This window comes from Scyliorhinus canicula, chromosome 31 (genome assembly GCF_902713615.1).
Source record: "Scyliorhinus canicula chromosome 31, sScyCan1.1, whole genome shotgun sequence".
Taxonomy (NCBI): domain Eukaryota; kingdom Metazoa; phylum Chordata; class Chondrichthyes; order Carcharhiniformes; family Scyliorhinidae; genus Scyliorhinus; species Scyliorhinus canicula.
Window position 1 is genome coordinate 10,615,055 of NC_052176.1, and position 26,113 is coordinate 10,641,167.

The window sequence follows — 26,113 nt, forward strand, 5'->3', positions numbered from 1 at the left end:
ACATAGGCCACTTACTCTGGTCTGCGACCTTAACTTGTCCTTGTGTCCTGATCCTGCCATTTTCACCCTGTTTAAATAATCATAGAATGCCTCCAGTGCAGAAGGAGGCCATTCGGCCCATCGAGTCGGTACCGACCCTCGGAAAGAGCACACGATTTCGTCCTAATCACCCCTCACCTTTCGAATACGTCAGGGTGGCCGAGTTCAGGGCGCAGTCTCCTCTGGAAGTAGAGGCTCGAATCCCACTCCTGACATTGACTTTTCCTCCGCGAGGCACCATCCAAACCTGGAACCCCTCCCTAACAGCACTGTGTGTGTACATACACCATATGGACTTGCAGCGGTTCCAGAATCCACCCCCCACCCCCTCATTCTCATGGACAATTAATGATAGGATGTAAATGTTTGGCCGAATCAGCGACAGCCACAGCCAGAGAGATCTGCAATGACCCTCAGAGCAGGAAAGACAACTCATTGTCCTTTGACCCAAAAACTAAATACTGCGGATGCTGCAAATCTAAAACAAAGATTAGGGGCCTCACGGTAGCATGGTGGTTAGAATGAATGCTTCACAGCTCCAGGGTCCCAGGTTCGATTCCCGGCTGGGTCACTGTCTGTGTGGAGTCTGCACATCCTCCCCGTGTGTGCGTGGATTTCCTCCGCGTGCTCCGGTTTCCTCCCACAGTCCAAAGATGTGCGGGTTAGGTGGATTGGCCATGCTAAATTGCCCGTAGTGTAAGGTTAATGGGGGGATTGTTGGGTTATGGGTATACGGGTTACGTGGGTTTAAGTAGGGTGATCATTGTTCGGCACAACATCGAGGGCCGAAGGGCCTGTTCTGTGCTGTACTGTTCTATAAAAAAAAGACAGAAAATGCTGGAAATATTCAGCTGATCCGGCAGCTTCTGTGAAGAGAGAAACAGGTCATTGCAATGAAAGGTCAGGATGTGAAATGTTGACTATTTCTGTTTTGACAGATACTACAGATCCCTAAAGTATACCAGTGTTCATAGAATTATAGAATTCACAGTGCAGAAGGAGGTCATTCGACCCATCGAGTCTGCACCGGCTCTTGGAAAGAGCACCGGCTCCTGGAAAGATCCACCCCAACCACTAAAACTGGTCTCGTCCGGGATCGCTCGCATTTTACCGCAAATGAAAGTCCCTAAGCGAGAATCATACCCCTAGACCAACGAGCCGACCTGCTGCTCTTTGTGATCAGTTGAACATCGTCACACTCTGTAACTTCGTGCGTGAATGTGTCTGTTCTCCAAAGAAAAATATGGATTAAAATCCCAGCCCAGCCATATTCCGGTTGACCATCTGTGCGATTGACAATTTCAATAACAGTGGGAAATGTGTTGGATTTCTAGTCGAAAAGTATGCCTTTTGCAGGTTTCAATTCACTGGAATATCTACAGAGATTGTAACGCGAGGACTGATTTCAGCTGCCATCATCCAGTTGTTAAATCTTTCCACTAGAAATCCAATGGATTTTCCCCTTTGACTTGTGTCCTGCTCCCAGAGGATCTGTTCAGTGTTTTCAAAAATGTTTTATTTTGAATCCTCTATGTCCAGAGAATTGCGACGCTGATATTGCTCACACTTCTCGCCATTGTTATCTGTTCTGCAGGTACTGACTGTACCAACTACTGGAGCCATGCTCACAGGGCTGTGAGAGAGGCTTTCTTTCAGGTTGTTGGCCTCCTTTCGTCCATCACCAGCAACCGGATGTCTGCAGTGTACCTCGGAATGTCGAACCCCTCTTCCCAAGATGCAATTAATCAGGGACAAGGTGTTGGTTGAAGAGCAAATCAACGGTCTGAAGATTTGGTCTGAGATTGCTGGAGTTTTGTGAAGAGAACAATGTGGGGGTGCAATGTGACAATAGCAGGATAGGAGTTTGGGATATTATCCAGTCTGTGCTGGGGGGCTGCGGGAAGGAAGTTGTCTTGTCTGCCCACCCAAGCTGAATGTTAGGATTGAGTTGTGATCAGATTCCGAGAGGTGGTGAAATCCTTTCACTGAGTTTCAAGCTTACAGTGAGGTTGAGGGTCTTGAGTTACAGGAAGATATAGACGGGATGGGGAAATGGGCAGAAAAGTGACTGATGGATTTTAATCGCTGAAAAATAAGATATGATGCCTTTGGTCGGGGATTTTCGCATTAACTTCATTGCAGTGTTAAGATAAGCCTCTTTGTGACAATAAAGAATATTATATTATTATAGGATTAATGTGAATGGCCTGACCCTGGGAAGTCCTGAGGAACAAAGGGCCCTTGGAGTGTTTGCCCATAGATCTCTGAAGGCAGAAGGGCAGGTTAATAGGGTGCTGGAAAAGGCATCTGAGATATTTGTCTTTATCAATCGGGGCATGGATTACAAAAGGAGACAGGTCATGTAGTAGTTGTATAGAATGTTGGTGAGGCCAGAGCTGGAGTACCGTGTGCAATTCTGGTCACCACATGACAGGAAATATGTGACTGCACTGAATGGGGTGCAGATATGATTCAGCCGGATTTTGCTGGGGATGGAACATTTAAGATAAGAAGAGAGGTTGGATAGGCTTGTTCTTTTCTCTCTTGCAGGTACAGAGATGACTGAGGGGTGACCTGATCGAGGTGCACAAGATTAAGATAGGTATAGACAGGGCGGATAGGGAGCACCTGTTCCCCTCACTGGAAGGGTCTTTCACGAGGGGACATTGCATTATTCTGTGATTTTGTTACAGTTCAGATCTTGGAGGTATTGCTGCCGTATTCCAAGGCGGCGGTGGTCCAATTCTTAGAGCAAAAGCTTCCATCGAAGACGGGGTTCTCAATAGGAACAAACTGGAGGTCTGGGATGTTAGAATCTGCTGAACACTGATTCACTTTTATTCATTGTTGTGTCCTAGAATAAACACGTGGATTGTAGCTGTCCATTAAAACAAAAATAGAGTTCGGCATTTTCTGGCCTGTAAGTTCACAATGCCCACCATACATCCCTCATCATCCTCAGCTGCATCACATCTGGTCCACATTTCCTCAGCAGAGAGCACAGTTTGACAGCAGAGAACACAGTCCCACAGCAGAGAGCACATTTCCACAGGAGAGATCGCAGTTTCCCAGCGGAGTGCCCAGTTCACAGCAGAGATCATATTCCACAGCAGAGAGCAGTTACACAGTAGAGAGATCTCGGCTCCACAGTAGAAATCACAGTTCAGCGGGAGAGAATATACTTAAATTTCGGAAAGCAGATTAATTAACGTCAGGGGAAACCTTTCAATAACAGAGTGAAGATGCAGAGAACACAGTTACACAAGAGGAAGAGGGTAGATTTTAGGAGGGAACACTTTCTATATATGATCAGACAATCGATTCTCCTTTGCGTGTGTGTTATCCTGTGTAAGGTGACAGTGTCCTGCTGCTGTGTGTGTTCCATTGTTGGTGAGTTATACAGTGGAATTGTGCCGCCAGGGTGCGCTGTCGAGAACAAGTGCTCCTGATGAACAACACTGCGGAAGTCCAGAATTGTATCCTTCCAATCGAGAGCAGAGTGGCGCAGCGGAAGCGTGCTGGGCCCATAACCCAGAGGTCGATGGATCGAAACCATTCTCTGCTAGTTATTTTTTTACTTTCCGGTACAGTAGAAAGAAACATTCAGCTGCTCGCCACAAGTCTGTCTGATCTGACATTTCTTTACAGGACACGGTTTTGTTTTACTCGGCTTCCCCCTTCCAGCAAACACTTAATATGTGCAATCAATGTCTGAAATGGCATTTACTCACACAGGGACACACACTGTAAATGTTGCAAACACCCACAATCGCAGGCTTTCCATGACTGCACAATGTTTAGCACCATTCACAACTCCTCTGTTAATGAAACAGTCCATGTCCAAATGCACCAACCTGGACAATACCCAGGCTTGGGCTGAAATGTTCCAGGAAAAGACCATTCCCATACCAGCCACCACGAACAGGCGCCGGAATGTGGCGACTAGGGGCTTTTCACAGTAACTTATTTTGAAGCCTACTTGCGACAATAAGCGGTTTTCATGTTTTCATATTTCATAATAAGTGAGAATCTAACCATCACCCCTTGACATTCACCGGAATTACCATCACTGAAACCCTACTACCAACATCTTACTGATTGCCATTGGCCAGGAACTGAACTGTTCATATAAATACTGCAGCTGCAAGGCAGATCAAAGACTCGGACTCCTGTGGCGAGTCACTCACTCCCTGGCTCCCCAAACCCTGTCGACACGGCATAAATCAGGAATGTAATGGAATGATTTCCATTTCCTTAAATTGTTAAAATTTCAACAACACTGAATAAGTTTGACATCATCTAGGACAAGGTTTCCCGCTTGATCGGCATCCCATCTGTAAACACTCACTCGCTCCACCACTGATGCAGATTGGCAGCGTGTATACCAGCTACAGGATTCACTGCAGGAAGTCACCAAAGCTCCTTTGGCAACACCTTCCAAACCTACATCCACCACCATCTAGAGAGGGACAAGGGCGGCCGACACATAGCGACACCACGACCTGGAGGCTCTCCTCCAGCCACTCAATACCCTGTTTTGGAAATATATCACTGTTACTTCACTGTAGCTGGATAAATCAGTTCGTTGATACAATGTATCTGTCTCTGTGTATATCTGTGTGTGTGCACATATGTGTTTATTTATATGCATGTGTATTTGAGAATATGTGTGAATGTTTATGTGCCTGTGTGTATATACCTGTGTGTGCGGGTGTGTACTACTGTGTGAGTATAATGTGTATGGCTCTGTATACTGCGTATACACGTGTATATATATAACTGTGTGTGTGTATACCTGTGTGTGTATGTTTGTGTGTACGTGTGTGTGTATAATTTGTGTGGGCCTGTATACTGTGTGTGTATCTGAGTGTACACGTGTGTGTATTGGTGTGTGTGTGCATACCTGTCTGTGTGTGCGCGTGCAGTCTTCCATTTGTATGTCATTATTGTTTCCTCTCTGAGAGTCTTTTAACCATTTCTAAATCTCTCAGAGGTACAATTGTTGAGTCTGTTGCTTTTTGCGACTGCTATTGATGAGTGAGTACAGAGCATTTCAGCATCTTACTCTCAACAACTGTTTGAGAATTATCCTGAATCTGTCATGTTCCAGGACTCAGTGTGAGGATGGATTGTGGTATGAACATGTGTTTGAGGATTATCCTGTACTTGTAAGTCTCTGTGACTCAATGTGAGGATGCGATTCAGAATGTGACCTTTCAATCTCAGGGACAGTTTATAAGTTTGCATTCATTCCACGTAAATTTCCAGCACAGAAAGAGACCATTGCTGTGGGAGGTTTTAAGCAAACAATGTGTGATAGTTTTGGACCGGCATTTAATATCAAACACAATTGTGAAAGATAATGTAACCTTCAATCTGATACTGGATTGTTCTGGAAGTTTAACTCAAGATGCTCACATTGATTTGATCTGTGACACTCAGTCTGATTCTGAGTCAGAATTCTGACATGAATGTAAAATGGACCACAGTCTGGAATTGCGGCAGTGTCTTCCATCTGGAACAGATTGAGTGAGGATTTTGGAATAGTTTGCAAGTTACTGCTCAGTTCTCAAGTCATCGAAATTGTATTGTATCATTTATTTTCATAAATTAGGTGAGTTTTAAATGAGAATCAGAATTTATATCTTTGTCACATTCAGCATATCTCAATCTGAGAATGGAGCTGATATTTGGGTTTGCATCTAATGTATTTGTAAGGACACACTCTGGGGATTAGTACAGCCACCCATAATGTGAGTGATGTGACTCGTATTTAACTCGAATCTCAGAGTTCATTATTAAGGTTAATTGTGTAATTCTTAACTGGAAACCAGTTTTCTCTGATATTGATTATTTCACTAAGCCTGCTCCATTGTGGAACTGATACAGTGAGGATGAGAGTGGGTGAAAATTTGCACTGGGATTTATGGGGCCTCCTGTCAGTGGTACTGAGTTAGGCTGACATGGACACAGCGTCTGTCTCTCCTGCTGTTTGATTGATGGGTTGAAAATGTGTCTCTGGAACTATTTCTGCTGCCTGAGACTGTGGAACTGATGACCTGTCTGTGTCTCTGTGCTCTGTCAGTGACAATGTCCGGACTGTGTGTGAGGAGCAGGCGACACTCTTCCCTGTAACTTGTGTGGAGCAGACGTCACATTTATTCATGTTCAGAATATTTTGATATTTGTCTGTGGATACAAATTATATTTGAAAACTTAAGTGCAGTCAAAAATTAACCAATCACAGGCCAGGGAGAAGAATCTGGAGGTTTTGATTGGCTGACATTTTCAAATTCGAAACTCCCGCCAATTTCGGTTCAAGAAAATCCCAAACAACGGAACTGATCATTGTTCAGGAAACTATTTGAATCTCACACTTTGTGATCTGTTTATTGGATTTTCCCTCCCAGAATCCTGGCTCTATTTTAGGAACAGTTTGAATTTGTCAGTCTCTTATCTGTAACCGGCGGTAATAAGACCCCGTTCAGCAATTTAAAACAGAGCAAATCTCAACTCTGCAAAAGCAGAAACATAGAGATTACCAACCAACTCCTTCACACAGGCTACACAGGGACAGAGAGAAAGGGCTGATTTCTGAGCCTCTCTCCTGAAAGCGGCCGGGAATGTTACTGGGAAGTGTGGAGAGAATCCCCGACTCTATCCCGCCGGTGGAACAGGCAGCTTTGTGTCCGGGGAATAGGGAGGGCCGGGGAGAGGCAGATCTTAAAGCGCTGCAATGGACACAGGTCCTGTGTGTGCTCAAATCTCGCTGATTCCGTCTCCTGGGAAACTGCGGAATAAACACATCAGACCGAAAATAACCTCTTCATTCCCGCCTTTACTCTGTTCCGGGAGCGGGAACCAGGTCACCCGAGAGAAACAAAATAATAATTACCTCATGAATTCAACACGCCAATTGTTAAACTCTGAATATATTTATCATTAAATTTATATAATTCCCTTCTGAAATTGTGTTTCTCCTCATTATCCGTCACAAATACCAGACTGGGTTTAAAATCCGCTCTCAATTCAGTTTGAGTGTCTCGTCTGTGTGAAACTATCTGTGACGGGCGGGTATGAAGCCACATTCACAAAATTCTGGAACGGGACAAATCTCTATCCTCCACAAAGAGATTTCTCATGAAGTCAATGCGGGAAAAGATGGTGCAGCATTTTCACAGAGATTGTGGGTGGCTCTAAAAAGAGCTGTTGTGGTTTTCAGTCCATTGTGCAGTGTTACTTGGAGCTGGTATACTTGGTGACAGCCTCTCTCCCGGGCGCTTGTTGTAATGGGCCAGGCGGGAAGCCTCACCCGCGATACGACGAAAATATCGCTGACGAACGAGTTCATGATGCTCATGGCCTTGGAGGAGATGCCGGTGTCGGGGTGAACCTGCTTCATCACTTTGTAGATGTAGATGGAGTAACTCTCCTTCCTCGACCTTCGCCGCTTCTTGCCGCCCTTTACTGCCGGTTTCTTAATGACTTTCTTGGCTCCCTGCTTGGACACAAGGTGAACGCGCAGGCGCCGCACAGACAGCTCGCTGGAGCTGTGAAGCAACTGTGCTAACCACTGTGCTACTGTGCTGCCCCATTTGATTGCAAGTACAAAGCCACAGACACTCCGCTAACTGAACTGCTTTTAACAGGACAGTCATTGACAATTTGTTCGATATAAAGCATTATAAACCCAGCCTGAAATCACTCCAGGAAGTCAGTGCTTTCATGCGATGTCCGGAGTCCCAATCTGTCTGTGAGAAGGGATAGAATCTCCGTCGAAAAAGGCCATTGGATTTGGAGACCAACACTTGAACTATTGGAAAATCACAGCTTCCGAAACGCACTGTTCCTCTGATTACATTATTTGTGCAACAATATCAGTTACATTGGAAATATCGTGGAAATTCAACTGTTATTGAAAACATTGTGGATAGTCGGTGAAGAAGTTGTGTATTTACTGCGGAGCATTAAACAACCAATCAGAAAATGTGCCAGCTTGCACCTGACTAAATTTAACCAGCTCCGATGCCTTTAAATTCCAGATTCACGAAATCAGTGAATTTAAATTTCACCAGCTGCCGTCCTGGGATTTATTCTCTGTCCCAAAGATTATTGCTGTCCCCTGGATTCCCAATCCAGTGACATAACCTTTCACCCCGTGAACAAAAAAACAGATCATTCAGCAAATCATTAAACATCATCCTGAGGAGATTAGAATTCCCTCCACAAGATTGGTTTGAATCGGTTGACACAAAACATTTTGTTCTAATTGGAGCATCGATTGTTTGTCCAGATCAAACAGATAGTGGACAACTTAGCATCTAAACAAAGCACCAAGATGAGAGATAATTGAACGAACAGAATAGCAAGAAAGTAAGGTCTGAGAAAATACCGGCCATGTTTGGAAGGAAAGGAAGAATGTAAATAGCAGAGAATAGCCTCGATTCCTCGACTCCGATTAGATACAGCACGTCGCTCAGATCTTGGACTCTCAATATCTTCGGGTGAGGAACAGGTCGGCGGCAATTCGGTCTTTGTTGATTGGAGCAAACTGATCAATGCAGCAATGAGAAGCTCCTTAACCCCGAGCGGCACGGAAAGGGATGGCACTCAGATACAGGACTCTAACTGGCGATCAAAAGTAGGAAAAGCATATCTTGTTTGAAATGAAATGACGATGAAGATAGAATTTAAGTCGATTTGTGTACGAATCTTAAACCCGACTTCAATGCATCAGGATGGCCGCGCGGTCAAAGGTGCCGCGTTCAAATCGCAGTCGTTTCTGGAAGCGAGGGTTCGAATCCCACTCCTATTGTTTTCTTTTCCTACAAGAGGTTAAATTTCTCCAGCAAGATTTTCAACCACAGGAAGATCCAATTCCTCCAATTCAATGGAAAAGCGTTGGTCTCAGGACATGAGATTCCTGCTAAAATACGCACAGCAAGACCCTACAGGCGGCAGCCCAGTAGGTGACTCGATAATCTCCTTCAGTGACTCTGGTTGAGGAATTAATATTGAGCCCAGGACTTCGGGTAAAATTCGTCTTCTCTTGTTGTAAATAGTCTGGCTGGTTGGATTGTTCACATCCGTCCGAGAGGGGAAGTTGGGAACTCGGTTTCTGTTGTGATTTATTGTTCGATAATGCTTTATTTCCTTATTGTGAGCCATCCACGAACATCAGTATGTCTCTATATTGCTCCTCTGTGGGGTACTACTGGATAACGTTTCCAATCCAGATTTGACAAAGGGTCACCTGGACTCGAAACGTTAGTTGCTTTCTCTCCCTACACATGCTGTCAGACCTGCTGAGACTTTAAAGCATTTTCACTGTGGTTCCCTATTTGTGAGCTTTACAATGCTGTAATGTGTCATGCTGTCTCCTTGATTCCTGGGACGAATGTCGGGATGATCCTGCAAGAACGATTCTGATAGGTATTTGCCGGAACGCAAACAGGAACGTGCGTTATGATTACTTTTGATGAGAGGGAGAATGTAACTAGCCGAGAATAGCCCCGTTTCCTCGACCTCGTTGTCGCGACCCAGCACGCGTCCGCTGCGGCACTCTGCTCCCAGGAGCTGCAACATTACTGCCCTTCGGTAGCCAGAAAACTATTCACTTTCTCATTTGTTCTTCCAACAAGAACAGACGTTTGAGCACACTGATTCTGGTCTGCATAGTTCAGATATTTTACTTTCGTGCTGAATGGTTGTTCTGTGAAGGCGATGATATTTCTTCTGTGACGTTGTTCTGATGGGAAATTGGGGAGTGACTGGAATCACCTTCACAGAAGGAAGTTCGGGGCGACAGTTTCACATCCCTGGCACCATTGATCAACCTGTTACTGATTTCCTCAAACTTTGCCTCAAGTACGAATACGGAGGGCATCAACCACGACCAGAGTGGCGCAGCGCAAGCCTGGTGAGCCCATAACCTAGAAGTCGATTTATCAAAAACATCCTCTGCTATTTATTTTCTCACTCACACCAAAAGCAAACAAGTCGCGATCACCCAGCAGGACATCCGCCTTCTTTCTTAGCATCAAACTTTTGCTTTCAGTCTGATCCGCTCTTTGACACCTGTTCTTCATCTACCCACAGTACAGTCGAGGTGACTAAGTTGACTTCTCCCAAAGACTCTTCTGACGCCTCCACTGGATGAATGTTCTCCTGTTTGGGTATTGGTGGATATCTTCGGCTGCTTGTCTGTGAAAGCAGCCCCGGAAGCAGCTGTGGAGAGAGATTCCAGTCGCCAGAATGTAATTCTCCAATTGGATCTCTCACGTCACTCAGATCTTAGACTCTCAATATCTTCCTGTGAGGATCAGAAAGACCGGGAATTTGGTCCTTGTTGATTGGAGCAACGTGATCAATGCAGCAATGAGAAGCTCCTTACCCCCAGCGGCATGGAGAGGGATGGGACTCTGGCTGCGGTTCAAAAGTAGGAAAAGCAGATGTTCTTGGAATAGAAATGACTGTGAGGATAGATTTATGTCGATTTGTGCACGGATCTTAATTTAGACATGATGTGGAGATGCCGGCGTTGGACTGGGGTGAGCACAGTAAGAAGTCTTACAACACCAGGTTAAAGTCCAACAGGTTTGTTTCAAACACGAGCTTTCGGAGCACGGCTCCTTCTTAAGGTGAATGGAAAGGCTTGTTCCAGAAATGTTTATATAGACACAGTCAGAGATGCCCCGGAATGCGAGCACCTGCAGGCAATCAAATCATCAAAGATGCAGAGAGAGAGGTAACTCCAGGTTAAAGAGGTGTGAATTGTCCCAAGCCAGTTCAGTCGGTAGGCCTCTGCAAGTCCAGGCTTGTTGTTGGGGGCCGAATGTAATGCGACATGAATCCCAGATCCCGGTTGAGTCCGCATTCATGCGTGCGGAACTTAGCTATAAGTTTTTGCTCAGCAATTTTGCGTTGTCGCGTCTCCTGAAGGCCTCCTTGTAGAATGCTGACCCGGAGATGAGAGGCTGAATGTCCTTGACTGCTGAAGTGTTCCCCAACTGGAAGGGAACAGTCCTGCCTGTTGATAGTCGCACGATGCCCGTTTATTCGTTGTCGCAGTGTCTGCATGGTCTCGCCAATGTACCACGCTTCGGGACATCCTTTCCTGCAGCTTATGAGGTAGACTACATTGCGCGTTGTCGCGTCTCCTGAAGGCCTCCTTGTAGAATGCTGACCCGGAGATCAGAGGCTGAATGTCCTTGACTGCTGAAGTGTTCCCCAACTGGAAGGGAACAGTTCTGAAAGCCTCCTTGTAGAATGCTGACCCGGAGATCAGAGGCTGAATGTCCTTGACTGCTGAAGTGTTCCCCAACTGGACGGGAACAGTCCTGAAGGCCTCCTTGTAGAATGCTGACCCGGAGATCAGAGGCTGAATGTCCTTGACTGCTGAAGTGTTCACCAACTGGAAGGGAACAGTACAATGTAGTCTACCTCATACGCTGCAGGAAAGGATGTCCCGAAGCGTGGTACATTGGCGAGACCATGCAGACACTGCGACAACGAATAAACGGGCATCGTGCGACTATCAACAGGCAGGACTGTTCCCTTCCAGTTGGGGAACACTTCAGCAGTCAAGGACATTCAGCCTCTGATCTCCGGGTCAGCATTCTACAAGGAGGCCTTCAGGAGACGCGACAACGCAAAATTGCTGAGCAAAAACTTATAGCTAAGTTCCGCACGCATGAATGCGGACTCAACCGGGATCTGGGATTCATGTCGCATTACATTCGGCCCCCACCAACAAGCCTGGACTTGCAGAGGCCTACCGACTGAACTGGCTTGGGACAATTCACACCTCTTTAACCTGGAGTTACCTCTCTCTCTGCATCTTTGATGATTTGATTGCCTGCAGGTGCTCGCATTCCGGGGCATCTCTGACTGTGTCTATATAAACATTTCTGGAACAAGCCTTTCCATTCACCTGAAGAAGGAGCCGTGCTCCGAAAGCTCGTGTTTGAAACAAACCTGTTGGACTTTAACCTGGTGTTGTAAGACTTCTTACTTAATTTAGACGACAGCGCATCAGGATGGCCGAGCGGTCTAAGGCGCTGCGTTCAGGTCGCAGTCTCCTCTGGAGACGTGGGTTCGAATCCCACTCCTGATATTGAGTTTTCTTCCATGAGGTTAGATTTCTCCGGCTAGATTTTCAACCTCAGAAAGATAAAAACTCTCCCTTTCAAAGGAAAAGCTTTGTTCTCTGGAGATTCCTGCTTAAATACGCACAGCAAGTCCGACAGGCGAAAGCCAACTTAATGACTCGATATTCTCCTTCAGGGACTCTGGTTGAGGAATTAATATTGATCCCAGGACTCCGAGTGAAATTCGATTTCTCTTGTTGTAAATAGTCTGGTTGGATTTTCAACATCCGTCCGAGAGGGGAAGTTTGGGAACCCGGTTTCTATTGTGATTTATTGTTCGTTAATGCTTTATTTCCTTATTGTGAGCCATTCACGGACATCAGTATGTATCTATATTGCTCCTCTGTGGGGTACTACTGGATAACGTTTACAATCCAGATTTGACAAAGGGTCACCTGGACTCGAAACGTTAGTTGTTTTCTCTCCCTACACATGCTGTCAGACCTGCTGAGACCTTAAAGCATTTTCTCTGTGGTTCCCTATTTGTGAGCTTTACAATGTTGTAATGTGTCATGCTGTCTCCTTCATTCCCGGAACTAATGTCGGGATGAGCCTGCAAGGAAGATTCTGATAGGTATTTGCCGGAACGCAAACGTTATGATTACTTTTGATGAGAGGGAGAATGTAAATAGCCGAGAATAGCCCCGTTTCCTCGACCTCGGTGTCACGGCCCAGCACGCTTCCGCTGCGGCACTCTGCTCCCTTAACCAGGAGCTGCGACATTACTGCCCTTCGGTAGCCAGACAACTATTCACTTTTTCACTATTCACTATTCACTATTCACTTGTTCTTTCAGCAAGAACACACGTTTGAGCAGACTGATTCTGGTCAGTATAGTTCAGATATTTTACTTCCGTGCTGAATGGTTGTTCTGTGAATGTGCTGTCATTTCCTTTGTGACGTTGCTCTGATGGGAAACTGGGGAGTGACTGGAATCACCTTCGTCGAAGGAAGTTCGGGGCGGCAGTTTCACCTCTCTGGCACCATTGATCAACCTGTTACTGATTTCTTCAAACTGTGCCTCAAGTCCAACACGGGAAATATCAACCGCGCGCAGAGTGGCGCAGCGGTAGCGTGCTGGGCCCATAACCCAGAAGTCGGTGGATCGAAACCATCCTCTGCTATTTATTTTCTCAGTCACACCAAAAGCAAACACGTCGCTATCACCCAGGAGCACATCAGCCTTTTACTTTGTTATAATCAAACTTTGCTTTCTGTCTGATCCGCTCTTTGACACCGTTTCTTCAGTTAGCCACAGTACAGTCGAGGTGACTCAGTTGACTTGTCCCAGAACACTCTTCTGCCGCCTCTACTGGATTAACGTCCTCCTGTTTGGACACTGGAGGGGTTCTTCGGCTCGTTGTCTGTGAAAGCAGCAAGGAAGCAGCTTTGGAGAGACAATCCAGTCGCCAGGTTGCAGCGCTACAATTGGATACCGCATGTAGCTCGGATCTTAGACTCTCAATACCTTCTTGTGAGGATGAGGTTGGGCGGCAATTCGGTCCTTGTTGATTGGAGCAAACTGATCAATGCAGCAACAAAAAGCTCCTTAAGGCCCTGCGGCCTGGGGAAGGATGGCACTCTGATACAGGACTCTTTCTGTGGCTCACAAATAATAAAAACACATCTAGTTTCTAATCAAATGACGATGAAGATAGAATTAAAGTCGAGTTTTGTGCGGAGCGTGCCTCCCTCCGCGCAGTGTCAGGGTGGGTGAGCATTCTAAGACGCTGTGTTGAGGTCGCAGTCATTCCTGGAAGCGTGGGTTCGAAAACGATTCCAGACTCCAGACATTGACCTCCACGAGATTACAGTTCTCCAGCAAAATGTTCAACCCCAGGAAGATCCAATACCACCCATTCAATGGGGAACCGGTGGCTTCAGGACATGAGGTTACTGCTAAATTTCGCACAGCAAGAACCAACAGGTAAAAGCCTAGTTAATTACTGCGTAATCGGCACAGTGACTCTGGCTGAGGAATAAATATTGAGCCCAGGACTTCGGGTAAAATTCGTCTTCTCTTGTTGTAAATAGTCTGGCTGGTTGGATTGTTCACATCCGTCCGAGAGGGGAAGTTGGGAACTCGGTTTCTGTTGTGATTTATTGTTCGATAATGCTTTATTTCCATATTGTGAGCCATCCACGAACATCAGTATGTCTCTATATTGCTCCTCTGTGGGGTACTACTGGATAACGTTTACAATCCAGATTTCACAGAGGGTCACCGGGACTGGAAACGTTAGTTGTTTTCTCTCCCTACACATGCTGTCAGACCTGCTGAGACTTTAAAGCATTTTCACTGTGGTTCCCTATTTGTGAGCTTTACAATGTTGTCATGTGTCATGCTGTCTCCTTGATTCCTGGGACGAATGTCGGGATGAGCCTGCAAGAAAGATTCTGATAGGTACTTGCTGCAAAGCAAACAGGAACGTGCGTTATGATTACTTTTGATGAGAGGGAGAATGTAAATAGCCGAGAATAGCCCCGTTTCCTCGACCTCGGTGTAACGGCACAGCATGCTTCCGCTGCGGCACTCTGCTCCCTTAACCAGGAGCTGCGACATTACTGCCCTACGGTAGCCAGAAAACTATTCACTTTCTCATTTGTTCTTCCAACAAGAACAGACGTTTGAGCACACTGATTCTGGTCTGCATAGTTCAGATATTTAACTTTCGTGCTGAATGGTTGTTCTGGGAAGGCGATGTTATTTCTTCTGTGACGTTGTTCTGATGGGAAATTGGGGAGTGACTGGAATCACCTTCATAGAAGGAAGTTCGGGGCGACAGTTTCACATCCCTGGCACCATTGATCAACCTGTTACTGATTTCCTCAAACTTTGTCTCAAGTACGACTACGGAGGACATCAACCACGACCAGAGTGGCGCAGCGCAAGCCTGGTGAGCCCATAACCTCGAAGTCGATGGATCAAAACCATCCTCTGCTATTTATTTTCTCACTCACACCAAAAGCAAACAGGTCGCGAGCACCCAGCAGAACATCCGCCTTCTTCTTTATTAGCATCAAACTTTTGCTTTCTGTCTGATCCGCTCTTTAACACCTGTTCTTCATCTACCCACAGTACAGTCGAGGTGACTAAGTTGACTTATCCCAAAGACTTTTCTGACGCCTCCACTGGATGAATGTTCTCCTGTTTGGGTATTGGTGGATATCTTCGGCTACTTGTCTGTGAAAGCAGCACCGGATGCAGCTGTGGAGAGAGATTCCAGTTGCCAGAATGTAATTCTCCAATTGGATACATCACGTCGCTCAGATCTTAGACTCTCAATATCTTCCTGTGAGGATCAGAAAGACCGGGAATTTGGTCCTTGTTGATTGGAGCAACGTGATCAATGCAGCAATGAGAAGCTCCTTACCCCCAGCGGCATGGACAGGGATGGGACTCTGGCTGGGGTTCAAAAGTAGGAAAAGCAGATATTCTTGGAATAGAAATGACTGTGAGGATAGAATTTATGTCGATTTGTGCACGGATCTTAATTTAAACGACAGTGCATCAGGATGGCCGAGCGGTCTAAGGCGCTGCGTTCAGGTCGCAGTCTCCTCTGGAGGCGTGGGTTCGAATTCCACTCCTGATATTGAGTTTTCTTCCATGAGGTTAGAATTCTCCGGCTAGATTTTCAACCTCAGAAAGATAAAAAAAATCTCCCTTTCAAAGGAAAAGCTTTGTTCTCAGGAGATTCCTGCTTAAATACGCACAGCAAATCCGGCAGGCGAAAGCCAACTTAATGACTCGATATTCTCCTTCAGGGACTCTGGTTGAGGAATTAATATTGATCCAAGGACTCCGGGTGAAATTCGACTTCTCTTGTTGTAAATAGTCTGGTTGCATTTTCAACATCCGTCCGAGAGGGGAAGTTTGGGAACTCGGTTTCTATTGTGATTTATTGTTCGTTAATGCTTTATTTCCTTATTGTGAGCCGTTCAGGGACATCAGTATGTCTCTATAATGCTCCTCTGTGGGATACTACTGGATAACGTTTGCAATCCAGATTTGACAAATGGTCATCTGGACTCGAAACGTTCGTTGTTTTCTCTCCCTACACATGCTGTCAGACCTGCTGAGACTTTAAAGCATTTTCTCTGTGGTTCCCTATTTGTGACCTTTACAATGTTGTAATGTGTCGTGCTGTCTCCTTCATTCCCGGAACAAATGTCGGGATGAGCCAGCAAGAAAGATTCTGAAAGGTATTTGCCGGAACGCAAACAGGAACGTGCGTTATGATTACTTTTGATGAGAGGGAGAATGTAAATAGCCGAGAGTAGCCCCGTTTCCTCGACCTCGGTGTCACGGCCCAGCACGCTTCCGCTGCGGCACTCTGCTCCCTTAACCAGGAGCTGCCACATTACTGCCCTTCGGTAGCCAGACAACTATTCACTTTCTCATTTGTTCTTTCAGCAAGAACAGACGTTTGAGCAGACTGATTCTGGTCAGCATAGTTCAGATATTTTACTTTCGTGCTGAATGGTTGTTCTGTGAAGGTGATGTGATTTCTTTTGTGACGTTGCTCTGATGGGAAACTGGGGAGTGACTGGAATCACCTTCATCGAAGGAAGTTCGTGGCGGCAGTTTCACCTCTCTGGCACCATTGATCAACCTGTTACTGATTTCTTCAAACTTTGCCTCAAGTCCGACACGGCAAATATCAACCGCGAGCAGAGTGGCGCAGCGGAAGCGTGCTGGGCCCATAACCCAGAAGTCGGTGGATCGAAACCATCCTCTGCTATTTATTTTCTCATTCACACCAAAAGCAAACAAGTCACTATCACCCAGGAGCACATCAGCCTTTTACTTTGTTATAATCAAACTTTTGCTTTCTTTCTGATCCGCTCTTTGACACCGTTTCTTCAGCTAGCCACAGTACAGTCGAGGTGACTCAGTTGACTTGTCCCAGAACACTCTTCTGCCGTCTCTACTGGATTAACGTCCTCCTGTTTGGACACTGGAGGGGTTCTTCGGCTACTTGTCTGTGAAAGCAGCAAGGTAGCAGCTGTGGAGAGACAATCCAGTCGCCAGGTTGCAACGCTCCAATTTGATACCGCATGTTGCTCGGATCTTAGACTCTCAATACCTTCTTGTGAGGGTGAGGTCGGGCGGCAATTCGGTCCTTGTTGATTGGAGCAAACTGATCAATGCAGCAACAAAAAGCTCCTTTAGACCCTGCGGCTTGGGGAAGGATGGCACTCAGATACAGGACTCTTTCTGTGGCTCACAAATTATAAAAACACATCTAGTTTCTATTCAAATGACGATGAAGATGGAATTATAGTCGAATTTTGCGGGGAGCGTACCTTCCTCCGCGCAGTGTCAGGGTGGGTGAGCATTCTAAGACGCTACGTTGAGATCGCAGTCATTTCTGGAAGCGTGGGTTCGATACCACTCCTGACATTGACTATTCCTCCACGAGATTACAGTTCTCCAGCAAAATGTTCAATCCCAAGAAGATCCAATACCACCCATTCAATGGGGAAGCGGTGGCTTCAGGACATGTGATTACTGCTAAATTTCGCACAGCAAGAACCAACAGGTAAAAGCCTAGTTAATTACTGCGTAATCGTCACAGTGACTCTGGCTGAGGAATAAATATTGATTCCTGGACCCCGGGGAAAAATCGCCTTCTCTTGTTGTAAAAAGTGTGGCTGGTTGGATTGTTCACATCCGGACATGATGGGAAGATGGGAGCAGGGTTTCTATTGTGATTTATTACTCGATAATGCTTTATTTCCTTATTGGCCCTCTGCGAGGTATTACTGGAAAACGTTGTCAATCTATTTGTCCGTCTGCAGGGTCCTACTGGAACGCACCTCAGTCCACCTTAGACAACGGGTCACCTAGACTCGAAACGATAGCTCTTTTTTCTCCACAGTTGCTGCCAGACATGTTGATATTTTACATCATGTTTCCTGTGTTTCCCTTTTTGTGACCTTTACAATGTGTCATGCTGTCTCCTTCATTCCTGGTACAAATGTCGGGATGAGACGGCAATAAATATTCTGATAGGTATTTGCTGCAAAGCAAACAGGAACGTGCGTTATGTTTACTTTTGGTGTGAGGGAGAATGTAAATAGCAGAGAATAGCCCCGTTTCCTCGACCTCGGGCTAATGGCTCAGCACGCTTCCGCTGCGACACTCTGCTCCGTTAACCAGGAGTTACGACATCACTGCCCTGCCGTAGACAGACAACTATTCATTTCTTCATTTGTTCTTTCAACAAGTACACACGTTTGAGCACACTGATTCTGGTCAGCATAGATCAGATATTTTACTTTCGTGCTAAATGATTGTTCTGTGAAGGTGATGTGATTTCTTCTGTGACATTGTTCTGATGGGAAAGTGCGGAGTGACTGGAATCACCTTAATAGAAGGAAGTTCGGGGCGGCAGCTTCACCACTGGGAACATTGATCAACAGCTACTGATTTCTTCAAACTTTGCCTCAATTACGACTACGGAAGGCATCAGCTACGAGCAGAGTGGCGCAGCGCAAGTGTGCTGAGCCCATAACCTAGAAATCGATGGATCAAAGCCTTCCTCTGTTTTTTACTTTCTCACTCACAGCAAAAGCAAACATGTCGTGAGCACCCAGCAGAACATCCGCCTTCTTCTTTATTAGCATCAAACTTTTGCATTCAGTCTGATCCGCTCTTTGACACCTGTTCTTCAGCTACCCACAGTACAGTCGAGGTGACTAAGGTGACTTCTCACAAACACTCTTCTGCCTCCTCCACTGGATGAACGTTCTCCTGTTTGGGTATTGGTGGGGTTCTTCGGCTGCTTGTCTGCGAAAGCAGTTCCGGAAGCAGCTGTGGAGAGAGATTCCAGTCGCCAGAATGCAACTCTCCGTTTGGATACCTCACGTCGCTCAGATCTTAGACTTTCAATATCTTCCTGTGAGGATCAGAAAGAGCGGGAATTTGGTCCTTGTTGATTGGAGCAAAGTGATCAATGCAGCAATGAGAAGCTCTTTACCCCCAACGGCATGGACAAGGATGGCATCAGATACAGGACTCTGGCTGGGGTTCAAAAGTAGGAAAAGCATCTCTTGTTGGAAATGAAATGACGATGAGGATAGAATTTAAGTCGATTTGTGCACCGATCTTAGTTTCAACGACAGGAAATCAGGATTGCCGAGCGGTCTACGGCGCTGCGTTCAGGTCGCAGATTTGAAAAAGGGACGCTGGACTCGAAACGTTACTTGTTTTCTCTCCCTACACATGTTGTCAGACCATCTGAGACTTTAAAGCATTTTCTCTGTGGTTCCCTATTTGTGAGCTTTACAATGTTGTAATGTGTCATGCTGTCTCCTTGATTCCTGGGACGAATGTCGGGATGAGCCTGCAGGAAATATTCTGATAGGTATTTGCTGCAAAGCAAACAGGAACGTGCGTTATGTTTACTTTTGATGAGAGGGAGAATGTAAATAGCCGAGAATAGCCCCGTTTCCTGGACCTCTGTGTTACGACCCAGCACGCTTCCGCTCTGGCGCCTTGCTCCCTTAACCAGGATCTGCGACATTACTGCCCTTCGGTAGCCAGACAACTATTCACTTTTTCACTTGTTCTTTCAGCAAGAACAGACGTTTGAGCAGACTGATTCTGGTCAGCATAGTTCAGATATTTTACTTTCGTGCTGAATGGTTGTTCTGTGAAGGTGATGTGATTTCTTCTGTGACGTTGCTCTGATGGGAAAGTGGGGAGTGTCTGGAATCACCTTCATAGAAGGAAGTTCGGGGCGGCAGTTTCACATCTCTGGCACCATTGATCAACCTATTACTGATTTCTTCAAACTTTGCCTCAAGTCCGAACCAGGGAAAGTCAACCACGAGCAGAGTGGCGCTGCGGAAGCGTGCTGGGTCCATCACCCCGCTCCAGAGCCATGATCCGCTCTTTGACACCGTCTTCTTCAGCTAGCCACAGTACAGTCGAGGTGACTCAGTTGACTTCTCCCAGAACACTCTTCTGCCGCCTCTACTGGATTAACGTCCTCCTGTTTGGACAATGGAGTGGGTCTTCGGCTACTTGTCTGTGAATGCAGCAAGTTAGCAGCTGTGGAGAGACAACCCAGTCGCCGGGTTGCAACGCTCCAATTGGATACCGCATGTTGCTCGGATCTTAGACTCTCAATACCTTCTTGTGAGGACGAGGTCGGGCGGCAGTTCGGGCCATGTTGATTGGATCAAACTGATAAATGCAGCAACAAAAGCTTCTTAAGCTCCTGCGGCTTGGAGAAGGATGGCGCTCAGATACAGGACTCTTTCTGTGGTTCAAAAATGATCAAAGCACATCTAGTTTCTAATCAAATGACGATGAAGATAGAATTAAAGTGGGGCTTTGCGCGGAGCGCACCTTTTTCCGCGCAGTGTCAGGGTGGTTGAGCATTTTAAGACGCTGTGTTGATATGGCAGTCAATTCTGGAATCGTGGGTTCGGGTACGACTCTAGACATTGGCTTTTCCTGCACGAGATATTTTACATCATGTTCTCTGTGGTTCCCTGTTTGTGACCTTTACAATGTGTCATGCTGTCTCCTTCATTCCCGGGACTAATGTCAGGATGAGACTGCAAAAAATATTCTGGTAGATATTTGCTGCAAAGCAAACAGGAATGTGCGTCATGTTTACTTTTGGTGTGAGGGAGGATGTAAAGAGCAGAGAATAGCCTCGATTCCTAGACCGCGGGGTAACGGCCCAGCACGCTTCCGCTGCGGCACTCGGTTCCTTAAACCAGGAGCTACGACATCACTGCCCTGCGGTAGCCAGGCAACTATTCACTTCTTCATTTGTTCTTTCAGCAAGAACGCACGTTTGAGCAGACTGATTCTGGTCAGCATAGTTCAGATATTTTACTGTCGTACTGAATGGTTGTTCTGTGAAGGTGATGTGATTTCTTCTGTGACTGTTCTGATGGGAAAGTGGGGCGTGACTGGAATCACCTTCTCAGAAGGAAGTTCGGGGCGGCACTTTCAGCTCCCTGGGAACATTGAGCGACCTGTTACTGATTTCTTCTAAATTTGCCTGACGTCCGGCCCGACGGTGAGTCAACCAGGAGCAGAGTGGCGCAGCGGAAGCGTGCTGGGCCCATTATTCCGAGGTGGATGGATCGAAACAATCCTCTGCTATTTATTTTCTCATTCACACCAAAAGCAAACAAGTCGCTTTTTCCCAGCAGAACATCCTCCTTCTTCTTTATTGGTATCAAACTTTTGCTTTCAGTCTGATCCCCCCTTTGACACTTGTTCTTCGGCTACCCACAGTAAAGTTGAGGTGACTAAGTTGACTTCTCCCAATCACTCTTTTGCCGCCTCCACTGGATGAGCGTTCTCCTGTTTGGACACTGTAGGGGTTCTTCGGCTGCTTGTCTGTGAAAGCATCACCGGAAGCAGCTGTGGAGAGATTCCAGTCGCCAGAATGTAACTCTCCAATTGGATACTTCACGTCGTCAGATCTTAGACTCTCAATAACTTCGTGTGAGGAACAGGTAGATCGTAAATTCGATACTTGTTGATTGGAGCAAACTGATCAACGCAGCAATGCGAAGCTTCATAACCCCCAGCGGCGACGATAAGGATGGCATCAGATACAGGACTCTGGCTGGGGTTCAAAAGTAGGAAAATTGTTTGAAATTAAATGAGATGAAGATAAAATTTAAGTCGATTTGTGCACGGATCTTAACTCTGACGATACCGCACAGGATGGCCGAGCGGTCCAAAGCGCTGCGGTCAAGTCACAGTTCCCTTTGAAAGTGTCGGTTCGAATACCGGTCCTGATATTGAGTTTCCATTAACGAGGTTACTTTTATCCGGCTGTATTATCAACCTCAGGAAGATCCAATATCTTCCAAAAAAAAGATTTGTTCCCAGGACATGAGATATCTGCTCTAATACGCACAGCAAGACCCCAAAGGCAAAAGACCAGTTAATGACTCTATAATCTGCTTCAATGACTCTGGTTGAACAATTAATATTGATCCCAGGACTCCGCGTAAAATGCGTCTTCTCTTGTTTGTAAATAGTCTGGCTGGTTGGTTGTTCACATTCGTCCGAGAGGGGAAGTTGGGAACTCGGTTTCTATTATAATTTATTGTTGAAGAAAGCTTTATTTCCTTATTGGCCCCCTGTGAGGTATTACTGGAGTTCAGTATATATTTATATTGCTCCTCTGTGGGGTACTACTGGATAACGTTTCCTGTCCAGCTTTGACAAAGGATCACCTGGACTCGGAACTCTCTCCCTGCAGATGCTGTCAGACCTGCTGACATTTTATAGCATTTTCTCTGTGGTTCCCTATTTGTGAGCATTACAATGTTGTAATGTGTCATGCTGTCTCCTTCATTCCCGGGACTAATGTCAGGATGAGACTGCAAGAAATATTCTGATAGGTATTTGCTGCAAAGCAAACAGGAATGTGCGTTATGTTTACTTTTGGTGTGAGGGAGAATATAAATAGCCGAGAATTGCCCCGTTTCCGCGACCTTGGGCTAACGGCCCAGCACGCTTCCGCTGCGGCACTCTGCTCCCTTAACCAGGAGTTACGACACCACTGCCCTGCGGTAGCCAGACAACTATTCACTTCCTCATTTCTTCCTTCAGCAAGAACACACGTTTGAGCACACTGATTCTGTCAGCATAGTTCAGATATTTTACTTTCCTGCTGAATGATTGTTCAGTGCAGGTGATGTGATTTCGTCTGTGACGTTGTTCTGATGGAAAAGTTGGGAGTAACTGGAATCATCTTCACAGAAGGATGTTCGGGGCGGTAGTTTCACCTCTCTGGGAATATTCAGCAATTTGCACATTTCAAAGAGTACATTTCAAGAGTACATTATTGTCTGTGAAATGTTTTGTGGTTGTGAAAAGAGTTCCAGAAATTCGAGTCGAGCTCTGAAAGGACATAGACTTGTTGGTGCAATGGGAGGACATGTGGCAGACAAGAAATGAAGTGATTCATTTCTGTAGGAAGAACACAAGTCGGCAATATAAAATAAAGGACATAATTCCAAAAGTCTGTGCAGGAACCGCGGGAAATGGATGGACATGTGTATGAATCATTGAAGCAGGCAGGACAGGTTGTAAGAGCTGTTAATAAAGCAGACGGTATCCACGGCATTATTAATAGGGACACAGAGGACAAGATGACCGAGGGGTCATCTCTCCCTTTTCAGATTCTGATTGAAGAGTTATTTGCTGTGAAATATTTTATTGTGAAAACCTGCTTTCCCGCTGCCTCAAAGGCTGGTGGAGCAGAGACTCATAATATTTAAGAAATATTTAGATGTGCACTTGCCATCCCAGGGCACACAATGCTGTGGGCCAAGTGCTGGAAAATGGGAAGAGAATGGTTAGGTGGTTGTTTTTGAACAGTATAGACGTGACGGGCCGAAGGGCTATTTCTGTGCTGTATGGTTCTATGACTCAATGAATGAAATGCAATGTGTGTTTTCAGCTGTTTCTCTTGATATTCTGTTGTATTCACAGGAACGAACAAACTGTGCTGGCCATTCAGCGCCTCCTGACTGTTCAGCTCTTCATTCACATTGATTCAGGGCTCAAGTGCATCATAACTCCAGCTCCCTCAAACGATTTCAGTAACAATCAGACCAGAGCTGGTTTAAAATAAATTAAATATTCAAAACTATATTGTTGACTCTCAGTTTCACTGGCTTGTTGGGCGCCGAGTTCCTAATTTCCGTTCCCTTTTGTGTGAAGAAACGTCTCTTTACCACATTCAACTCTCATGTCCTGCTTTTCTCATTGTTCTGTAGTGAAGTCCACACTGCAGAAAAACAACCTTCCCTCTGATCCTGTCTCTCGGGATTTGTGTTGAGGGACTGGGTTAGCACAGTGGTCGAAACAGCTGGTTTGTAATGCAGAACCACGCCAGCAGCGCGAGTTCAATTTCCATACCGGCCTCCCAGAACAGGCGCCGGAATGTGGCGACTTCACAGTAACATCAATGAAGTCTACTTGTGACAATAAGCGGTTATTATTCTTACTATTTGTCCCGTGATGATGATCTGACTCTGTCTCTGCAATTGGTTTTGTTGCTGGTCACAGGCGGCAGCAGCGAGTGTGACCTGCTCACTGACAGGAATGCTGCTTCTGAATGCAGTAAATGGAACCAGCTCACGATAAACCGTTCAATGTTTCCCGGAGGACTTTCACTGAGTGATGTGTGTGATTCCCTCATTGAGGAGCCTGTCCAAATTCGGCAAAAGACGGAGATTTAAAAGGTTTACAAGGAAATCATGTCAATCCATCTGAATGTCTCGCGCTCACTCCAAAATAGCGGCAAATTCGGAGATTCATAAAGTTCCCAGAGATGGATAATCAGCGATAACCACATAAAGAGAGAGGTGCAATAACCCTCAGAGCAGGAAAGGCAACTCATTGTCCTTTTGCCCAAAAGCAAAATACTGCGGATGCTGCAAACCCGAAATAAAGATAGAAAATGCTGGAATTATTCAGCTGTTCCGGTAGCTTCTGTGGAGAGATGAACAGGTCGTTTCAGTGAAAGGGCAGGAACACAATGGTTAACTATTTCTCTTTTCACAGATACTGCAGTTCCCTACAGTACTTCCAGCATTCACTTGTGATTCGCTGAACATCCCCACACTCTGTAGTTCAGTCCGTTAAAGTGTCTGTTCCCGAAAGAAAAATATGGATATAAATCTCAGCCGAGCCTTATTCCCTTTGACCATCTGTGAAAATGAGAATACCCTCCATAAAGGGGGATGCCTGTCTTTTGCAAATTCGCCTTCCCTTTCCTGTGGAATATCTACAGGGATTTTAATACAATGACTGATGTCAGCTGACGTTATCCAGTTGTTAAATCTTTCGACTAGAAATCGACCGGATTTTCCCCTTTGATTTGAGTCCTGCTCTCTGAGGATCTATTCAGTGTTTTTTTAAATATAACTTTTGAGTACCCAATTTATTTATCCAATTAAGGGCCAATTTAGCGTGGCCAATCCGCCTACCCTGCACATCTTTGGATGTGGGGACGAGACGGATACAAGCACGGGGAGAATGTGCAAACTCCACACGGACAGGGACCCAGGGCCGGGATCGAAAGTGGGACGTCTGTGCCATGAGGCGGCAGTGCTAACCACTGCGCCGCCGTGCTGCCCTGTGTTCTGTGTTTTTAATAATGTTGTATTTTGAATCCTCTGTTTATACAGAGGCGTTTGGATAATCAGAGGCTTTTGGATAGTCAGAGGCCTCTTCCCAGGGTAGAGGGGTCAATTCCGAGGGGGCATAGGTTTAAGGTGCGAGGGACAAGGTTCAGAGGAGATGTACGAGGCAAGATTTTTGCATAGAGCGTAGTGGGTGCCTGGAACTCGCTGCCGGAGGATTGGATTGGATTGGATTAGTTTATTGTCACGTGTACCGAGTTACAGTGAAAAGTATTTCTCTGCAAGCAACTCAACAGATCATTCATTACATGGAAGAAAAGGGAATTAAATAAAATTGAAGAAAATACATGAGAATACATAATAGGGCAACACAAGATATGCAATGTAACTACATAAGCATTGGCATCGGTTGAAGCATACAGGGTGTAGTGTCAATGAGGTCAGTCAATAAGAGGGTAATTTAGGAGTCTGGTGACAGTGGGGAAGAAGCTGTTTTTGAGTCTGTTCGTGTGTGTTCTCAGACTTCTGAATCCCCTTACAGATGGAAGAAGTTTGAAAAATGAGTAAGCCGGGTGGGAGAGATCCTTGAGTATGCTGCCCGCTTTCCCCCGGCAGCGGGAGGTGTAGATGGAATCAAGTGATTGGAGGCAGGTTCGTGTGATAGACTGGGCAGTATTCACGACTCTCTGAAGTTCCTTGCGGTCCTGGGCCGAGCAGTTGCCATACCAGGCTGTGATGCAGCCCGATAGGATGCTTTCTATAGTGCATCTGTAAAAGTTGGT

General features: G+C 45.9%; 3 non-coding genes across 3 annotated transcripts; all 3 read left to right on the forward strand.

Annotated features, from left to right (window-relative positions):
• The first annotated feature begins 3,532 nt into the window (after window positions 1-3,532).
• trnam-cau lies at window positions 3,533-3,604 on the forward strand. Its single transcript has one exon. It is a non-coding gene; the product is annotated as a tRNA-Met (tRNA).
• An 8,467-nt stretch (window positions 3,605-12,071) lies between these two features.
• trnal-cag lies at window positions 12,072-12,154 on the forward strand. The gene has a single exon. It is a non-coding gene; the product is annotated as a tRNA-Leu (tRNA).
• A 3,544-nt stretch (window positions 12,155-15,698) lies between these two features.
• On the forward strand, window positions 15,699-15,781 carry trnal-cag. The gene has a single exon. It is a non-coding gene; the product is annotated as a tRNA-Leu (tRNA).
• The last annotated feature ends 10,332 nt before the right edge of the window (window positions 15,782-26,113 follow it).